The 20,006-nt window shown below is 48.2% G+C and overlaps 1 pseudogene; it reads right to left on the bottom strand.

The window, feature by feature from the left end:
* Nucleotides 1-896: 896 nt before the first annotated feature.
* Nucleotides 897-5,098, bottom strand: LOC129395357 (fatty acid-binding protein 5-like; annotated as a pseudogene).
* Between the last annotated feature and the right edge of the window lie 14,908 nt (nt 5,099-20,006).

Genomic DNA, 20,006 nt, shown 5'->3' with positions numbered 1-20,006 from the left:
GCCTCATCGAAAACAGGACACCTTTTAAACTCTGTGCAAAGTCCTCATATTGGCTTGATGAATAGCTTGGACACGCACCCACACACAGGATGTTTTGACTTGTGGGTTTAGCCTTGGGATCTGCAGGTTTTGATTTCACCTCAGCTGACATGAACCAGAGACGGTGGGCTGAGAAAGGAATCGCTCTTCTGAAAATGAGGCATTTCCAGAGCTCAAAGGGAAGGGAAAAGGAAGTCAGTGTCTTCCCTGGCCCTTTCCTCAGGCCTCCTCCGATATTATGGGACATTTGCGGACCTGGATTTTTCTGGGCAGAATTTATCTCAGTGTGGCTGTGATTGACAATGAGAGTCCAAACACAAATAAGTAGAAATATCTTAAACTTAAAGAATTTAAACAAATTGACAAGCAAAAAAGAAAACAACCCATCAAAAAGTGGGCAAAGGATATGAACAGACACTTCTCAAAAGAAGACATTTATGCAGCCAACAAACTTATAAAAAAAAAAGCTCACCATCACGGGCCGTCATAGACATGCAAATCAAAACCACAATGAGACACCACCTCACGCCACTTAAAATACGATCAGTAAAAAGTCGGGAAACAGCAGATGCTGGAGAGGATGTGGAGAAATAGGAACGCTTTTACACCGTTGGTGGGAGTGTAAATTAGTTCAACCATTGTGGAAGACAGTGTGGTGATTCCTCAAGGATCTAGAACTAGAAATACCATTTGACCCAGCAATCACATTACTGGGTATATACCCAAGGATTAGAAATCATGCTGCTATAAAAACACATGCACACGTATGTTTATTGCGGCACTATTCACAATAGCAAAGACTTGGAACCAACCCAAATGTCCATCAACGATAGACTGGATGAAGAAAATGTGGCACATACACACCATGGAATACTATGCAGCCATCAAAAAGGATGAGTTCATTTCCTTTGCAGGGACATGGATGAAGCTGGAAACCATCATTGTCAGCAAACTGTCGCAAGGACGGAAAACCAAACACTGCATGTTCTCACTCATCAGTGGGAGTTGAACAATGAGAACACATGGACACAGGGAGGGGAACATCACACACCAGGGCCTGTTGGGGGGTGGGGGGATAGGGGAGGGAGAGCATTAGGACAAATACCTAATGTAGATGACAGGTTGATGGGTGCAGCAAACCACCATGGCACGTGTATACCCATGTAACAAACCTGCCCGTTCTCCACATGTACCCAGAATGTAAAGTATAATTTAAAAAATAAATAAAAATAAATTTACCAAGGGTCCTTTCTTCTCCAACTGGCAGAGCACCTTCCCTTTCTATTGCATTTTTTCCCTCATCTTTCTGCAAGAATTCTCTCTTCCAGGAACAAGCCCTCTTTGGCAGTGGAGCTCTGGGGCCATTCTTATCCAGAACAGACATGCCTGGGCAACTAGACATAGAGAAATTATGAGTTTTTTATTTTATTTCATGGACTATTTATTTATTTTTTAGAGACAAAGTCTTGCTCTGTTTCTCAGGCTGGAGTGCAGTGGTACAATCAAAGCTCATGGCAGCCTTAACCCCCTGGGCTCAAGGGAATCCTCCTGCCTCAGCCTCCCAAGTAGCTGGGACCACAGGCACCCACCACCACGCCCGGCTAATTTTTTTGTATTTTTAGTAGAGACAGGGTTTCACTGTGTTAGCCAGGATGGTCTCGATCTCCTGACCTCATGATCCGCCCGCCTCGGCCTCCTAAAGTGCTGGGATGACAGGCATCAGCCATCACACCCAGCTCAATTTTTTATTTTGAATGAGAGAGCAAAGTAGGATTGTGAGTGAGGTTCTATTTTGCCGTAAGAGGAAAAGAAAACATACCTCCAGGGATAACCACCCTCATTCCATAGGAGAAAGTCATTTTAGGTCGAGCTTGATGGCTCATGCCTGTAATCCCAGCACTTTGGGAGGCCGAGATGAGTGTTCAGGGGTTGGAGACCAGTCTGGGCAACATGGTGAAACCCCATCTCTACTAAAACACAAAACATCAGCCAGGTGTGGTGGTGCACGCCTGTAATCCCAGCTACTCAGGAGGCTGAGGCCTGTGAATTGCTTGAGCCCAGGAGGTGGAGGTTGCAGTGAGCAGAGATCGCACCACTGCACAGCCTGCTTGGCTGTTTTATTCTCTGCAGCTCCTCTGGTCCTGGTGGGTTCATTTCTTTGCTCCCATCTCAGTGAGATCTGGGGAAGGAGCAGGTTGAACACCTGGATCCAAACAGCCAGGCTTAGGAAAAGTCTGTCTTTCTTTCTTTTCTTTTCCTTCTTTCCTTTCTTTCTTTCTCTCTCTCTGTCTCTCTCTCTCTTTCTTTCTTTCTCTTTCTTTCTTTCTTCCTTCCTTCCTTCCTTCCTTCCTTTCTGTTTTCTTTCTCTTTTTTTGGCACAAACACATTTATTTATTTACTTTTAATAATAAATAAACACATTTATTTATTATTTACTTATTTTTGTAAATAAGTAAATAATTATTTTTGAGATGAATCTCGCTCTGTCCCCAGGCTGGAGTGCAGTGGCACGATCTCAGCTCACGGCAACCTCTGTGTCCCGGGTTCAAGTGATTCTCCTGCCTCAGCCTCCCGAGTAGCTGGGATTACAGGCATGCACCACCACGCCTGGCTAACTTTTGTGTTTTTAGTAGAGACGGGGTTTCACCATCTTGGTCAGGCTGGTCTCGAACTCCTGATCTCGTGATTCTCCCGCCTTGGCCTCCCAAAGTGCTGGGATTACAGGCGTGAGCCACCGTGCCTGGCCACACATTTATTTATTAACCAAAGGGATGATCCTAATTAATCCAACACTTTGAAATAGCTGCATGGAAAATGGTTGTGATAAAGATAATTCAACACAGTAATGAAAAAAAAAAGAAGCACTATGCAGATTTGCTTCATTGGACTGAGCATGTTTATTCTCGTAGTTAATGCCTGTCCAAAGTGATGATGGGATTTTTATTTATTTTATTTTATTTCATTTATTTATTTTTTTGAGACAGAGTCTCACTCTGTTGCCCAGGCTGGAGTGCAATGGCAGGACCTCGGCTCACTGCAACCTCCACCTCCCAGGTTCAAGCGATTCTCCTGCCTCAGCCTCCCGAGTAGCTGGGACTACAGGCGCGCACCACCACGCCCGGCTAATTTTTGTATTTTTAGCAGAGACGGGGTTTCACCATGTTGGTCAGGCTGGTCTCAAACTCCTGATCTCATGATTTGCCCACCTCAGCCTCCCAAAGTGCTGACATTACAGACCTGAGCCACCTCGCCTGGTCGAGAGCTGTCTTTTTTTTGAGATGGAGTCTTGCTCTTGTCGCCCAGGCTGTAGTGCAATAGCACGATCTCGGCTTACTGCAACCTCCACCTCCCAGGTTCAAGCGATTCTCCTGCCTCAGCCTCCCGAGTAGCTGGGACTACAGGCACGCACCAACACGCCCGGCTCATTTTTGTATTTTTAGCAGAGACGGGGTTTCACCATGTTGGTCACGCTGCTCTCAAGCTCCTGATCTCATGATTTGCCCACCTCAGCCTCCCAAAGTGCTGGGATGACAGGCCTGAGCCACCGCACCTGGCCATGATGCTGGGATTTTGATTCTACTTGTTCATAGATGTGAGTAGAGGTGACTTTGCTCATCACACAGTCCGACACTAATTTCCCATCTTTTGGTTTTCTTGTTAGTCTGAGTTTTTCTGCCCTCACTTGTGGTTTCTTCAAACTTCTCTCCCAGGGTACAGGAACACTGTCTTCTCAAAGTGCCCTCAGTTTTTCTGGTGAGACTTTTGCCATCACAAGTCACGATACAATCTGGTTCGGCCATTGAGTCCGTTTTTCCCAAAGGGATTCAGACTCCTAGTTCCTTCACGTATTCATCAAAGCGTTTGCTGTCCACCAGGTGCCATCTTCCTTCCAGCTGTTGGATGGGGGCCAATTCCTTAGAAGGGCGGGTGTTGGCCCTGACCTGAAGGGAGGGTGCAGCCTGGGGCAGGGGAAGGGGTCCATGCTGGGTGCATCCATTGCAGAGATAATATGGGGTGATCATGATTCTTTCCATGAGGGTCACGATGAAGATCATCTTTGTTTTTGTTTTTTTTTTTTCTTTTTTTTTTTTGAGACAGAGTTTTGCTCTTGTCGCCCAGGCTGGAGTGCAATGGCACAATCTCAGCTCACTGCAACCTCCGCCTCCTGGGTTCAAGCGATTCTCCTGCTTCAGCCTCCCGAGTAGCTGGGATTGCAGGCGTGCACCACCATGCCCGGCTAATTTTGTATTTTTTTTTTAGTAGAGACGGGGTTTCTCCATGTTGGTCAGGCTGAGGTCGAACTCCTGACCTCAGGTGATCCACCCGCCTCGGCCTCCCAAAGTGCTGGGATGACAGGCGTGAGCCACCGTGCCCGGCCGATCATCTTTGTTTTATGGATTTCTGCATTTTCCAGTTTGCGTCCATGATCGTACCTCCATTTAGAATTGGAACGTGTCTGTGGAAACCAATCCACAAACACAGACAAAAATGAGGAAGAACTTACGGGATTTGGTAAAGTTTTAACGTACGGGTGCCGTATCACCAGAATGCCACTCTTACATGTGTACCCAAAAGAATTTTTAAAAGGGACTCAAGGCCGGGCGCGGTGGCTCACGCCTGTCATCCCAGCACTTTGGGAGGCGGAGACGGGGGGATCACGAGGTCAGGAGATCGAGACCAGCCTGACCAACACAGTGAAACCTCGTCTCTACTAAAAATACAAAAAATTAGCCGGGCGTGGTGGTGGGCGCCTGTAGTCCCAGCTACTCGGGAGGCTGAGGCAGGAGAATGGTGTGAACCCGGGAGGCAGAGGTTGCAGTGAGCTGAGAGTGTGCCACTGCACTCCAGCCTGGGTGACAGAGCAAGACTCCATCTCGAAAAAAAAAAAAAAAAGGAGACTCAAACAAGGACTGTAGACAGTGTTCGCAGCAGCAAGTTTGACGGTAGCCAAAAGATGGAAAAAAAACCAAGGGTCTGTTGATGGATAAATGCAATGTGGTCCATCCATGCAGTGGAATATTATACACCCATGAAAAGGAAGGAAGCTAACTCTGAGACAGGCTGCAGTGTGGATGGACCTCAAGGACATCACGGTCAGTGAGAGAAGCCAGACACAAAAGGCCACGTCGTGTAGGATTCCATTATATAAACGCAATGTGGTCCATCCACGCAGTGGAATATTATACACCCATGAAAAGGAAGGAAGCTAGCTCTGACACAGGCTGCAGTGTGGATGGACGTCAAGGACATCAAGCTCAGTGAGAGAAGCCAGACACAAAAGGCCACGTCATGTAGGATTCCATTATATAAATGCAATATGGTCCATCCATGCAGTGGAATATTATACACCCATGAAAAGGAAGGAAGCTAACTCTGAGACAGGCTACAGTGTGGATGGACCTCAAGGACATCACGCTCAGTGAGAGAAGCCAGACACAAAAGGCCACGTCGTGTAGGATTCCATTATATAAATGCAATGTGGTCCATCCATGCAGTGGAATATTATACACCCATGAAAAGGAAGGAAGCTAGCTCTGACACAGGCTGCAGTGTGGATGGACGTCAAGGACATCACGCTCAGTGAGAGAAGCCAGACACAAAAGGCCACATCGTGTAGGATTCCATTATATAAATGCAATATGGTCCATCCATGCAGTGGAATATTATACACTCATGAAAAGGAAGGAAGCTAACTCTGAGACAGGCTACAGTGTGGATGGACCTCAAGGACATCACGCTCAGTGAGAGAAGCCAGACACAAAAGGCCACGTCGTGTAGGATTCCATTATATAAATGCAATGTGGTCCATCCATGCAGTGGAATATTATACACCCATGAAAAGGAAGGAAGCTAACTCTGAGACAGGCTACAGTGTGGATGGACGTCAAGGACATCACGCTCAGTGAGAGAAGCCAGACACAAAAGGCCACGTCGTGTAGGATTCCATTATATAAACGCAATGTGGTCCATCCACGCAGTGGAATATTATACACCCATGAAAAGGAAGGAAGTTAGCTCTGAGACAGGCTGCAGTGTGGATGGACGTCAAGGACATCACGCTCAGTGAGAGAAGCCAGACACAAAAGGCCACGTCGTGTAGGATTCCATTATATAAATGCAATGTGGTCCATCCATGCAGTGGAATATTATACACCCATGAAAAGGAAGGAAGCTAACTCTGAGACAGGCTACAGTGTGGATGGACCTCAAGGACATCACGGTCAGTGAGAGAAGCCAGACACAAAAGGCCACGTCGTGTAGGATTCCATTATATAAATGCAATGTGGTCCATCCATGCAGTGGAATATTATACACCCATGAAAAGGAAGGAAGCTAGCTCTGAGACAGGCTACAGTGTGGATGGACCTCAAGGACATCACGCTCAGTGAGAGAAGCCAGACACAAAAGGCCACGTCGTGTAGGATTCCATTATATAAACGCAATGTGGTCCATCCACGCAGTGGAATATTATACACCCATGAAAAGGAAGGAAGTTAGCTCTGAGACAGGCTGCAGTGTGGATGGACCTCAAGGACATCACGCTCAGTGAGAGAAGCCAGACACAAAAGGCCATATCGTGCAGGATTCCATTTATATAAAATGTCCAGAACAGGCAAACCCACAGAGACAGAAAGTGGATTTGTGGTTGCCAGGGGCCGGGGAGGGGCTGGGGACTCACTGCTGCCTGCATACAGGGTCTCTTTTTGGAGTGATAAAAATGTTCTGGAACTAAATAGAGGCGGTGATTGCAGAGCATTAAAAATCATTCAAATGGGGTTATTATTACTTTTTTTTTTGAGACGGAGCTTCACTCTTGTTGCCCAGGCTGGAGTGCAGGGGAGCGCTCTGAGCTCACTGCAACCTCCACCTCCCGAGTTGAAGTGATTTTCCTGCCTCAGCCTCCCTAGTAGCTGGGATTACAGGCATGTGCCACCACACCCAGCTAATTTTTGTATTTTTAGTAGAGACAGGGTTTCACCATGTTGGCCAGGCTGGTCTCGAACTGCTGACCTCAGGGGATCCGCCTGCCTCAGCCTCCCAAAGTGCTGGGATTACAGGCATGAGCCACCACTCCTGGCCTCAGATGGGGAATTGTATGCTATGTGAATTATATCTAAATAAAAAACTTAAAGAAAGAAAAGGAACGAAGGAAGGAATGGAGGGACAGAGGAAGGAAGGAAGGAAGGAAGAGACAAAAATAAACCAAAATAGGGAATGTCCACCTTGGAGGTTGATGTTCACGTCCACAGGTCGTGCCTCTCCAGACACTTACTCAACTCTGAAGCCTTCACCGGGAAGACAGCAGGGGTGGGGGGACGGCAGAGTCTTTGATCAGAAGAGGGCTCAACAGGCAAGGAGACCTGTTCCTTGCAAGAAACTGGGACTGCAGTACGGGGCCGTGGGATCGGCCTCGTGTGTGGCCCGCACCCTTTTCCCCGTCAGGGAAGGACTGTTTGTTTGTTTTCTGCATCATCCATCACGCGGCATTGTCAGCCCTGACAGCTCAGGACGGCCTTTTTCAACATCTCTTTATGTGACAGCGTTCATGCATCATAAGACAGCAAACAGAATTAGATCAAAGTCTACGAGGCCCTGTCGGCTCGGTGGGGAAGGCGAGCCAGCTTGTATCTTCATAAGAGAGGTGACAGTTGGTTTGAACTGGCGTTGGGCCGCGGAGGGCTGGGGAGTGCAGAGAGGACTGGGGACGAGGGCTGGGGTTCTTGGCTTTCCAGGAGGAACAGCCCTGCTCCCTTCTGTCCACGTGTCTCCTTCCTGGGTCTCTTTCCCCAGTAGGTGTGGTTGCTTGTGTCCTGCACGCCACAGTGCAGCCCAGGGCTTCGGAGCACGCGTTGATAGTCCTGACTTTTGTCTGACATCTATGCAGAAAACGGAGAGCATCCCCTCAGACAATGGGATACTGTCCCTCTGGTGCTGACCACGCTCTGCGACTTTTCGTGATGGATGACAGGTGTGTCTGCAGCTTGACCTTGCACTGGGGGCAGCCGCAGAGAGGTGGAGGAAGGAGAGTGATGGGAGAGAACACGAAGGTGTGCTGAGTGGCGGAGAGAGATTCCAAAATTTCACTGGAGCAACTTTAGCCCAGCTGGCTGCTGGAGAAACGGTTCTCCTGGATATTGTGGAGACTATATGGAGAATGAATTCCTTCCTTCCTGCCTCCCTCCCTTCCTTCCTTCCCTTATGTCCCTTCCTTCCCTCCCTTCCCTTTCCTTCTTTCCTTCCTTCTCTTCCTTCCCTTCCTTCCCTTCCCTTTCCTTCCCCTTCCCTTCCCTTCCCTCCCTTCCGTTTCCTTCTTTCCTTCCTTCTCTTCCTTCCCTTCCTTCCCTTCCCTTTCCTTCCCCTTCCCTTCCCTTCCCTCCCTTCCCTTTCCTTCTTTCCTTCCTTCTCTTCCTTCCCTTCCTTCCCTTCCCTTCCCTCCCTTCCGTTTCCTTCTTTCCTTCCTTCTCTTCCTTCCCTTCCTTCCCTTTCCTTTCCTTCCCCTTCCCTTCCCTCCCTTCCGTTTCCTTCTTTCCTTCCTTCTCTTCCTTCCCTTCCTTCCCTTCCCTTCCCTTCCCTCCCTTCCCTTTCCTTCTTTCCTTCCTTCTCTTCCTTCCCTTCCTTCCCTTCCCTTCCCTTCCCTTCCCTCCCTTCCCTTTCCTTCTTTCCTTCCTTCTCTTCCTTCCCTTCCTTCCCTTTCCTTTCCTTCCCCTTCCCTTCCCTTCCCTCCCTTCCCTTTCCTTCTTTCCTTCCTTCTCTTCCTTCCCTTCCTTCCCTTCCCTTTCCTTCCCCTTCCCTCCCTTCTGTTTCCTTCTTTCCTTCCTTCTCTTCCTTCCCTTCCTTCCCCTTCCCTTCCCTTCCCTCCCTTCCCTTTCCTTCCCCTTCCCTTCCCTTCCCTCCCTTCCGTTTCCTTCTTTCCTTCCTTCTCTTCCTTCCCTTCCTTCCCTTCCCTTTCCTTCCCCTTCCCTTTCCTTCCCTTCCTTCCCTTCCCTTTCCTTCCCCTTCCCTTCCCTCCCTTCCGTTTCCTTCTTTCCTTCCTTCTCTTCCTTCCCTTCCTTCCTTCCCTTCCCTCCCTTCCCTTTCCTTCTTTCCTTCCTTCTCTTCCTTCCCTTCCCTTTCCTTCCCCTTCCCTTCCCTTCCCTTCCCTCCCTTCCCTTTCCTTCTTTCCTTCCTTCTCTTCCTTCCCTTCCTTCCCTTCTCTTTCCTTCCCCTTCCCTTCCCTCCCTTCCCTTTCCTTCTTTCCTTCCTTCTCTTCCTTCCCTTCCTTCCTTCCCTTCCCTCCCTTCCCTTTCCTTCCCTTCCCTCCCTTCCCTTTCCTTCTTTCCTTCCTTCTCTTCCTTCCCTTCCTTCCTTCCCTTCCCTCCCTTCCCTTTCCTTCCCCTTCCTTCCTTCGTTCCTTCATTTCTTCCTTCCTTCCTTCATTTCTTCCTTCCTTCCTTCCTTCCCTCCCTCTTTCCCTGCCTCCTTCTTTCCCTCCCTCCCTTCCTTCCTTCCTTCCCTCTGTCTCTCTCCTTTCTTCTCTCTCTCTGTTTTTTTTTTTTTTTTTGGAGACAGGGTCTCACTCTGTCACCCAGACTGGAGTGCAGTGGTACAATCACAGCTCACTGCAAGCTCTGCTTCCCGGGTTCACGCCATTCTCCTGCCTCAGCCTCCCGAGTAGCTGGGACTACAGGCGCCCACCACCACGCCCGGCTAATTTTTTGGTATTTTTAGTAGAGACGGGGTTTCACCGTGTTAGGCAGGATGGTCTCGATCTCCTGACCTCGTGATCCGCCCGCCTCGCCCTCCCAAGGTGCTGGGATTACAGGTGTTCCTAAATATTTGTAAGTGCCGGGTGTTTAATGAAAGCGTAATGGGTAGAGAAGCCATCTCATGTGTATATTGTCACACGTGTCCGTGTGAAGAGACCACGAAACAGACTTCGTGTGAGCAATAAAACTTTTTAATCACCTGGGTGCAGGCGGGCTGAGTCCGAAAAGAGAGTCACTGCAGGGAGATACGGGCGGGGCCATTTTATAGGATTTGGGTACGTACTGGAAAATTACAGTCAAAGGGGGTTGTTCTCTGGCTGGCAGGGGCAGGTGACACAAGGTGCTCATTGAGCCAGGATGAGCCAGGAGAGGGAATTTCACAAGGTGAAGTCATCGCTTAAGGCAGGAACAAGCCATTTTCACTTCTTTCGTGATTCTTCGGTTACTTCAGGCCATCTGGATGTATATGTGCAGGTCACAGGGATAGGATGGCTTCGCTTGGGCTCAGAGGCCTGACATATATATGTGTGAATGTACATGTGTGTGTGCAGGCATGCGTCTATATGTGTCTGTAGGTGTACGTGTGTGTGTATATATGTGTGTGAATTTGCCTGTATGTGTATAGGCCTATGCATGTATATATGTGTGCACATGTATGTATTTGTGTGTGCACGTGTATACGTATGTATGTGTATGTGTGTGCATGTATGTGTATATGTGCATGTATGTGTATGTGTGTGCACATGTATATATTTCTGTATGTGTGTGTATGTCTGTATGTGTGCATATGTTTGTGTATGTGTGTATTTGCGTGTATGGGTATATACGTGTATATATGTGTGTGTCTATGAGTGTATGTGTGTATATTTGTGTGTATGTGTATATATGTGTGTATGTGTGTATGTGTCTATGTGTGTGCGTGTATGTGTATGTATATATGTGTCTGCACGTGTGTATATATGTATGTATGCATGTGTGCATATGTGTGTATGTGTAGGTGTGTGCATGTGTGTAAATATGTGTGTGTGCACGTGTGTATATGTGTGTGTGCATGTGTATAGTGTGTGTGTATACCGAGATAACTTTCAGCAGTCCTTATGCATGTTATGTGTGCATATCTGTGTGTATGTATATATGTGTGTGTGCACGTGTGTAAATATGTGTGTGCGCATGTGTGTATATATGTGTGTGTGCATGTGTGTATAGTGTGTGTGCACGTGTTTGTATATATGTGTGTGTGCATGTGTGTATAGTGTGTGTGTGTATACCGAGATAACTTTCAGCAGTCCTTATGCATATGTTATGTGTGCATATCAGTGTGTATGTATATACCTGTGTGCATGTGTGTATATATATGTGTGTGTGTACACTGAGATAACTTTCAGCAGTCCTTATGCATATGTCATGTGTGCATATGTGTGTATGTGTATGTGTGCGCATATCTGTGTGTATGTATATGTGTGTGTGCATGTGTGTATAGTGTGTGTGTGCACGCGTGTATACTGAGATAACTTTCAGCAGTCCTTTGCCTTCTAGTGGCATTCTCACGTTTAACTTTATTCCCCCCTTTTTTAAGCTGTCTGACTCCTCTTACTTTTGCCCGCGCCTTCGGTTTTGCTGGCGTGAGCCTCCCCCGGGTGTGAGTATTGCCTCTCCGTCAGGACCTGGCTGAGGCTCTCCCATGGATCTTGTAGCAGCAAAGTGTCGTCACCGTGAGAGGCAGGACTATTAAAGCCCTCCAAGATGACCATCCTCCAGTGGCCACTTTTTGATTTCTTTAAGAGGCATTTTGATTCCACAGCCTCTCGTGATGCTGCATTCCTTTTCCACTGGCATTTACAGCTGGAATCACGGGCAGTTTCCTTCCCGGGGTGAGAAGGCGGCCGTGAGTGTGGCTCTGCAGGGAGCCCTGGAGACTGGGTTTCTGCCCCCAGGCCTCTGCCCAGGTGTGTAACACAGCGAGGGGCACCCAGGCTGTTTGCATACCAATTGGGGTGTGATTTGCATGTGGGCAGCGGGCCTGGAAATCCCTGAGCACCAGCTGAGGGGAAATTTAATAACAGTCCTGAGGGCTTGAGGACCAGCAACTCAATGGGACCAGCTGCTCTCAGCTCTTCTGAGGGCAAAAAATGAAAATTAAATTAAATTTAGAACAGAGTCATGACATAAATGACAGTGAGGAAGATGGGGGTTGTGTACCAGGCAAGGGTTCTTGGACGAGACACCGGGCTAGGGCTGGCGCAGGTGAGACCCCCTCTGGCCCCCCACCCCACTGTCCCCTCCCAGGACTTTTGTACAAGTGCCTGGTGGACCTGGGACTAGCAGGAATGTGTCCCCAGCATGCTTTTGGTGTCAGTGTTTGCCCTTAACTTGTCTGAGTATCAGAATTATCTCTGATTCTTTTAACTTTAAATTGGTATTCTTATTATTTGAGACGGAGTTTCACTCTTGTCACTCAGGCTGGAGTGCAATGGCACAATGTTGACTCACTGCAACCTCTGCCTCCCGGGTTCAAGCGATTCTGCTGCCTCAGCCTCCAGAGACTTTTAACTTTAAATTGGTATTATTATTATTATTATTATTATTATTATTTGAGACGGAGTTTCACCCTTGTCACTCAGGCTGGAGTGCAATGGCACAATGTTGACTCCCTGCAACCTCTGCCTCCCGGGTTCAAGAGATTCTCCTGCCTCAGCCTCCAGAAACTTTTAACTTTAAATTGATTATTATTATTATTATTATTATTATTATTTGAGATGGAGTTTCACTCTTGTCGCCCAGGCTGGAGTGCAATGGCACAATGTTGACTCACTGCAACCTCTGCCTCCCGGGTTCAAGCGATTCTGCTGCCTCAGCCTCCAGAGACTTTTAACTTTCAATTGGTATTATTATTATTATTATTATTATTATTATTTGAGATGGAGTTTCACCCTTGTCGCCCAGGCTGGAGTGCAATGGCACAATGTTGACTCACTGCAACCTCTGCCTCCCGGGTTCAAGCGATTCTGCTGCCTCAGTCTCCAGAGACTTTTAACTTTCAATTGGTATTATTATTATCATTATTATTATTATTTGAGACGGAGTTTCACCCTTGTCACTCAGGCTGGAGTGCAATGGCACAATGTTGACTCACTGCAACCTCTGCCTCCTGGGTTCAAGCGATTCTGCTGCCTCAGCCTCCAGAGACTTTTAACTTTAAATTGGTATTATTATTATTATTATTATTATTATTATTTGAGACGGAGTTTCACTCTTGTCGCCCAGGCTGGAGTGCAATGGCACAATGTTGGCTCCCTGCAACCTCTGCCTCCCGGGTTCAAGAGATTCTCCTGCTTCAGCCTCCAGAGCCTTTTAACTTTCAATTGGTATTATTATTATTATTATTTGAGACAGAGTTTCACTCTTGTCGCCCAGGCTGGAGTGTAACGGTGCGATCTCGGCTCACTGCAACCTCCACCTCCCAGGTCCAAGCGATTCTCCTGCCTCAGCTTCCCGAGTAGCTGAGATTACAGACGCCCGCCACCATGCCTGGCTAATTTTTATTATTTAGTATTTTTATTTTTTACTATTCTTAGTATTTTTATTATTCAGTATTTTTAGTAGAGCCGGGGTTTCACCACATTGGCAAGGCTGGTCTCAAACTCCTGACCTCCGGTGATCCACCCACCTCGGCCTCCCAAAATGCTGGGATTACAGGCGTGAGCCGCCATGCCTGGCCGAAATTGGTATTATTTTTAAAAACCACCCGGCCATATATAAAAGCCAAAAGAACGCTAACAAGAACTCCCATAAACCCACCACCTGGCATCAATAATCAGCATTTTGCCAGTTTATTCTCTGTTTTTTTATTGTCATCTTAAGACAGGTTTCCACCATGTGTTGCCCAGGCTGGTCTCGAACTCCTGGGCTCAAGGGATCCTCCTGCCTCAGCCTCCCAACATGCTGGGATTACAGACATGAGCCACTGTGCCTGGCTAGCATTGTGCCTTTTTTTTTTTTGAGGTGGAGTCTTGCTTTGTTGCCCAGACTGGAGTTCAGTGGCACGATCCCGACTCACTGCAACCTCCACCTCCAGGGTTCAACTGATTCTCCTGCCTCCACCTCCCAGGTTCAAGTGATTCTCCTGCCTCAGCCTCCCTACTAGCTGGGATTACAGGCACCTAGCACCATGCCTGGCTAATTTTTGTATTTTTAGTAGAGACGGGGTTTCACCATGTTGGCCAGGCTGGTCTCGAACTCCTGACCTCAGTTGATCCTCCTGCCTCGGCCTCCCAATGTGCTGGGATTACAGATGTGAGCCACCGTCCCTGGCCAGCATTGTGCCATTTATATATATATATGTTGTGTGTGTATCCACCTATATACCCATATAAATAAATGAGCTGAATATATAAACAACTAATTTATTTACCCATTGAAATGGTATTAAATATACCTATCTATATACATGAATAAGATACATATATTAAACAAATATTTTTTTAAAAAACATATTTCTTTTCTTTCTCTTTCTTTCTTTCTTCTCTTTCTCTCTCCTTTCTTTCTTTCTTTCTTTCTTTCTTTCTTTCTTTCTTTCTTTCTTTCTTTCTTTCTTTCTTTCTTTCTTTCTTTCTTTTATGGAGTCTCACTCTTGTCACCCAGGCTGGAGTGCAATGGTGTGATCTCAGCTCACTGCAACCTCCACCTCCCGGGTTCAAGCGATTCTCCTGCCTCAGCCTCCTGAGTACCTGGGATTACAGGTGCACACCATCACGCCTAGCTAATTTTTGTATTTTTAGTAGAGGTGGGGTTTCATCATGTTGGCCAGGCTGGTCTCAAACTCCCGACCTCGTGATCTGCCCGCTTCAGCCTCTGAAAGTGCTGGGATCACAGGCATGAGCCACCGCAGCTGGCTCCAACATGGGCTACAACCTAGTGGAATATTACACGGCCATGGAAAGGAAAGAGGCTCTTGCACGGGCTACGACCTAGTGGAATATTACACAGCCATGAAAAGGAAAGAGGCTCTTGCATGGGCTGCGACCTAGTGGAATATTACACAGCCATGAAAAGGAAACAGGCCCCACCACAGGCTACAAGCTAGTGGAATATTACATAGCCATGAAAAGGAAAGAGGCTCTGGAACGGGCTATAACCTAGTGGAATACTACACAGCCATGAAAAGGAATGAGGTTCCAGCACAGGCTACAACCTAGTGGAATACTACACAGCCATGAAAAGGAATGAGGCTCTGACATGGGCTACAACCTAGTGGAATATTACACAGCCATGAAAAGGAAAGAGGCTCTGGCATGGGCTACGATCCAGTGGAATATTACACAGCCATGAAAAGGAAAGAGGCTCTGGCGTGGGCTACAATGTAGTGGAATATTACACAGGCTACAACCTGGTGGAATACTACACAGCCAGGAAAAGGAAAGAGGCTCCAACACAGGCTACACTGAGCATGATGTTGAGGACACAAGGGAGAGAACCCAGATACTAAAGGACACAGCCTAGGATTCCTTTGATTTTAAATATCTGGAACAGGTGAATCCACAGGGACAAGAGGTGGATTGAAGGTCACCAGGGGTTGGGGAGGGGGATGGGGAATGACAGCTTCATGGGTACAGGGTTTCCTTTGGTAGTGATGAGAACATCCTGAATCTTGACAGAGTTGCTGGTTGCACTACATGGAGTGTATGTTGTCTCCACCTTAACCTCATAAAGCAACATTTTTTTAAAAGAGGGGCAGATGGCATCCTGAGGACATTTGCAGATGATGGTAGAGTCTTAGCTGTTCCTAACACCAATAAAAAACTGATGGAGGCCAGGCGTGGAGGCTCACGCCTGTCATCCCAGTACTTTGGGAGACCGAGGCGGGCGGATCACGAGGTCAAGAGATCGAGACCATCCTGGCCAACATGGTGAAACCTCGTCTCTACTACAAATACAAAAATTAGTGGGGCATGGTGGCTCACGCCTGTAATCCCAGCTACTTGGGAGGCTGAGGCAGGAGAATCGCTTGAACCTGGGAGGCAGAGGTTGCAGTGAGCTGAGATCACGCCACTGCACTCCAGCCTGGGCGACAGAGTGGACTCTGTCTCAAAAAAAAAAAAAAAAAAAGAAAAAGAAAAGAAAAAAAAAAGATTATTTCATTCTTTAAAAGAGGATCAGACAAGTTTTGCAAACCTATGGGTTTTAAGAATAACTTGTGGGCCGGGTGTGGTGGCTCATGCCTGTAATCCCAGCACTTTGGGAGGCCGAGGCGGGTGGATCACAAGGTCAAGAGATCGAGACCATCCTGGCCAACACGGTGAAACCCCGTCTCTACTAAAAATACAAAAAATTAGCCGGGTGTGGTGGCGGGCGCCTTAGTCCCAGCTACTCAGGAGGCTGAGGCAGGAGAATCACTTGAACCCGGGAGGAGGAGCTTGCAGTGAGCCGAGATCGCGCCACTGCACTCCAGCCTGGCGACAGAGCAAGACTCCGTCTCAAAAAAAAAAAAAAAAAAAGAATAGCTTGTAAGTCATGTTTGGGATAAAATCATGTGAACACCAGCGTGGAGTGGAGAAAGATCTGGACGTCACAGTTTTTCATTGTAAGTGTGAGGGTCCCCAAGAGGCCCAGGAACCCCCTGAGGGCTTTGGGGGTAAGTGGCAGTTTGCAGTTTTTATGAATGTGGAGGGAGGTGGGTGAGTAGCCAGTCCTGATCGTCCTCATTTATGCTTCAGCGTCATAGAAATATCCCAAGCTAAGGCCGGGCGCGGTGGCTCACGCCTGTCATCCCAGCACTTTGGGAGGCCGAGGCGGGCGGATCACGAGGTCAGGAGTTCAAGACCAGCCTGGCCAACATGGCAAAATCCTGTCTCTACTAAAAATACAAAAATTAGCTGGGCGTGGTCGCGGGCACCTGTAATGCCAGCTACTAGGGAGGCTGACGCAGGAGAGTTGCTTGAATATGGGAGGGCAGAGGTTGCAGTGAGCCGAGATCACGCTACTGCACTCCAGGCTGGGCGACAGAGAGAGACTCCATCTTAGAAAGAAGGAAAGAAAGAAAGAAAGAAAGAAAGAAAGAAAGAAAGAAAGAAAGAAAGAAAGAAAGAAAGAAAGAAAGAAAGAAAGAAAGAAAGAAAGAAAGAAAAGAAAGAAAGAAAGAAAGGAAAGAAAGAAAGAAAGGAAAGAAAGAAAGAAAGAAAGAAAGAAAGGAAAGAAAGAAAGAAAGAAAGAAAGAAAGAAAGAAAGAAAGAAAGAAAGAAAAGAAAGAAAGAAAGAAAGAAAGATCCCAAGCTGGCAAGCGGCAAGAGACTCCCAGACTGTGCCAGGATAAGAGAGAAAGAGTCTTTGTTTTGTGTTTTATTTTTGGAGACAAAGTGGAGTGCACTGGTGCGATCTCGGCTCACCTCTGCCTCCTGGGTTCACGTCATTCTCCTGCCTCGGCCTCCCGAGTAGCTGGGATAACAGGTGCCCACCACCACACCCGGCTGTTTTTGTATTTTTAGTAGATTACAGGCACCTGCCACCACGCCCTGCTAATTTTTGTATTTTTAGTAGACGAGGGGTTTCACCATGTTGGCCAGGCTGGTCTCGAACTCCTGACCTGAAGAGATCTGCTTGCTTTGGCCTCCCGAAGTGTTGGGATTACGGGTGTGAGCCACGGCACCTGGCCTTTTTTTTTTTTTTTTTTTAAACAGATACAGGGTCTTGCTCTGTTGCCCATGCTGGAGTATCCTTTCAGCTCAGCCTCCTGAGTCGCTGGAAATACAGGTGCGTGTGCCACCACGCTTGAATAATTTTCATTTTAATTTTTGTAGACACAGGGTCATGGTATGTTGCCCAGGCTGGTCTTGAACTCCTAGCCTCAAGCAATCCTCCCACGGCGGCCTCCCAGAGTGATGGGATGACAGGTGTGAGCCACCGTGCCTGGTCTTGTCCTAGAATTTGGAGGCATCCTGCAGCCCGTAGCAAGTCTAAATGGCTTTTACCATGTTCTCCCTCTTCCCGGCTCCCCTCATCCCAGGTTACAAGCTTATATCAAAGCGTCCAACTGTTGGCAAAACATCAATTTGCATTTTTCAGACATCCAGGGCCAACGTGCTGTACCTGCCTTCTATTCCCAGACAGGAACTCGGAACGTAGGTGGCTGTTTACATATTTGACCGTGCGAGAGGCAGGTACCTGGAAACGTCCGTAGGTGGAGGATAAGGAGAGACATTCTGCTTCCTGAATGTCATGGATGGGAAGACACACATCCCAGCCCCTGTGGGGGGGGCCTCAGAGTGTCCCTCAACAAACAGAGTCAATTTGCGAGGAAAGAGGGCCGTTGAAAGCTCTGTGATTGGCCGGGCGCGGTGGCTCAGGCCCGTCATCCCAGCACTTTGGGAGGCCGAGACGGGTGGATTGCCTGAGGTCAGGAGTTCGAGACCAGCCTGGCCAGCATAGTGAAACCCCGTCTCTACTAAAAATGCAAAAAAAATTAGCTGGGCGTGGTGGCTGGTGCCAGCTACTCAGGAGGCTGAGGCAGGAGAATCGCTTGAACCTGGGAGGCGGAGGTTGCAGTGAGCAGAGATCCATCCATTGCACTCCAGCCTGGGCGACAGGGACGACATTCCAAAAAAAAAAAAAAAAAGCTCTGCGATTTTTGCAAAACCGGGAAGGCGGGGAACCCGGGCTTGTTTTAAAATAGTCCACCTAAATTATAACTATGGCTCCTGGTGTGTTTTCCAAAGAACCCTCCTTTAACGAGACCCCGCCTAGGCCGGCCGCTGTTGTAAATCTCCTGGTGGTGTGGACATAGCCAGGGGCTGGAGGTGGACCCCTCTTGATTTGTAGGTAGGAAGCAAAGAAGGGGCAGGTCCACTGCTGACCGCAGTTCCATATTTATGACGCGTGCACGGTGGGGAAAGCAACGAGTGTGTCGCAAATGCGGTGAGGCCACCGTTCACTGTATTTTACGCTCATGACCTGTTTTCTTTTCATTTATGTCCCGGTCGATGAAAACGAAACATATTCCTTAAAACGAACACGCCTGATGCCAAAGAAAGGCACACGAGTGTGGGCGTCCCAGGGTGCAGAGGGCTGGCACTAGTTACCCTGGTGACTTTGCCGTGTCCCCTCTCATCCCCAGGATTGGACGTGCAAAGCGTCAGTAGTTAAAAAACACGACCAGACCGAAGAGAAATGGGAACCACCCACCATTCTGGTGGGGCAGGGCCTGCAGAAAATAATGGTGATGTTCCACCCCGTGAGTCAACGTGGCAGGGTCCACGTTCCCAGGCAGGGTGGTGTCCAGCCTCAGGGCCCAAGCCAGCGGAAGGGCTGGGCCCAGTAAAGACGCTCCGTTATGTCCTGTGGGTTTTGCAGCCAGCTTTGCGGAGGGCGGTTCTCCTACTGAGCATCCGTGATGCTTTTTTTCGGGAAACCGCGGGGAACATTCCTCAGCAAAATTTGTGGCGTTGCAAACTTTCCAGCCAAAGCCATCTGGGTGCAGTTCAGTGGTTTTCAGCCCCATGCACTGTCCTCCCAGAGACGGGTCTGAAACGCATCTTCTTCTTTTTTGAGACGGAGTCTCGCTCTGTGGCCCAGGCTGGACTGCGGTTATGCCATCTCGGCTCACTGCAACCTCCGCCTCCCGGGTTGAATCGATTCTCCTGCCTTAGCCTCCTGAGTAGCTGGGATGACAGACGCCCGCCACCGTGCCTGGGTAATTTTTGTATTTTTACTAGAGACCGAGTTTCACCATGTTGGCCAGGCTGGTCTTGAACTCCTGACCTCAAGCGATCCACCTGCCTCAGCCTCCCAAAGTGCTGGGATGACAGGCGTGAGCCACTGCGCCCAGTCAGAAGTGCACAACCTACTGCCCCGTGGCTCTAGGGAAATTGTGGAAGATTCCTCTGGGCCTGTGTCTGTTTGGAAGTGTCTGTAATTCGGGACAAAGCTGGCGGGATATTGGAGGGAAAAATGGAGCCAGGAATGGGCTCAGAAAAATGGAGGCAGCAATGCCTGTAACAGGTTATTTAAGGAATTTTTTTAAAATCCTTGGCTTGGATTAAGAAGCAGAGGGTTTCCATTAGAACACAAATCAAGGTGTTAACACCTACAGATGCAGACTGCTTTTGTTCTCATTTAAATGATTTTTTTTTTTTGAGACAGGGTCTCACTCTGTCGCTCAGACTGGGGTGCAGTGGTGTGATCTCGGCTCACTACATCTTCCAGCTCCCAGGCTTAAGTGAGCCTCCTACC

This window comes from Pan paniscus, chromosome Y, assembly GCF_029289425.2.
Source record: "Pan paniscus chromosome Y, NHGRI_mPanPan1-v2.0_pri, whole genome shotgun sequence".
Lineage (NCBI taxonomy): Eukaryota > Metazoa > Chordata > Mammalia > Primates > Hominidae > Pan > Pan paniscus.
Note: the sequence above shows the minus strand (reverse complement) of the source record. Positions and strands in the feature narration are given on the sequence as shown.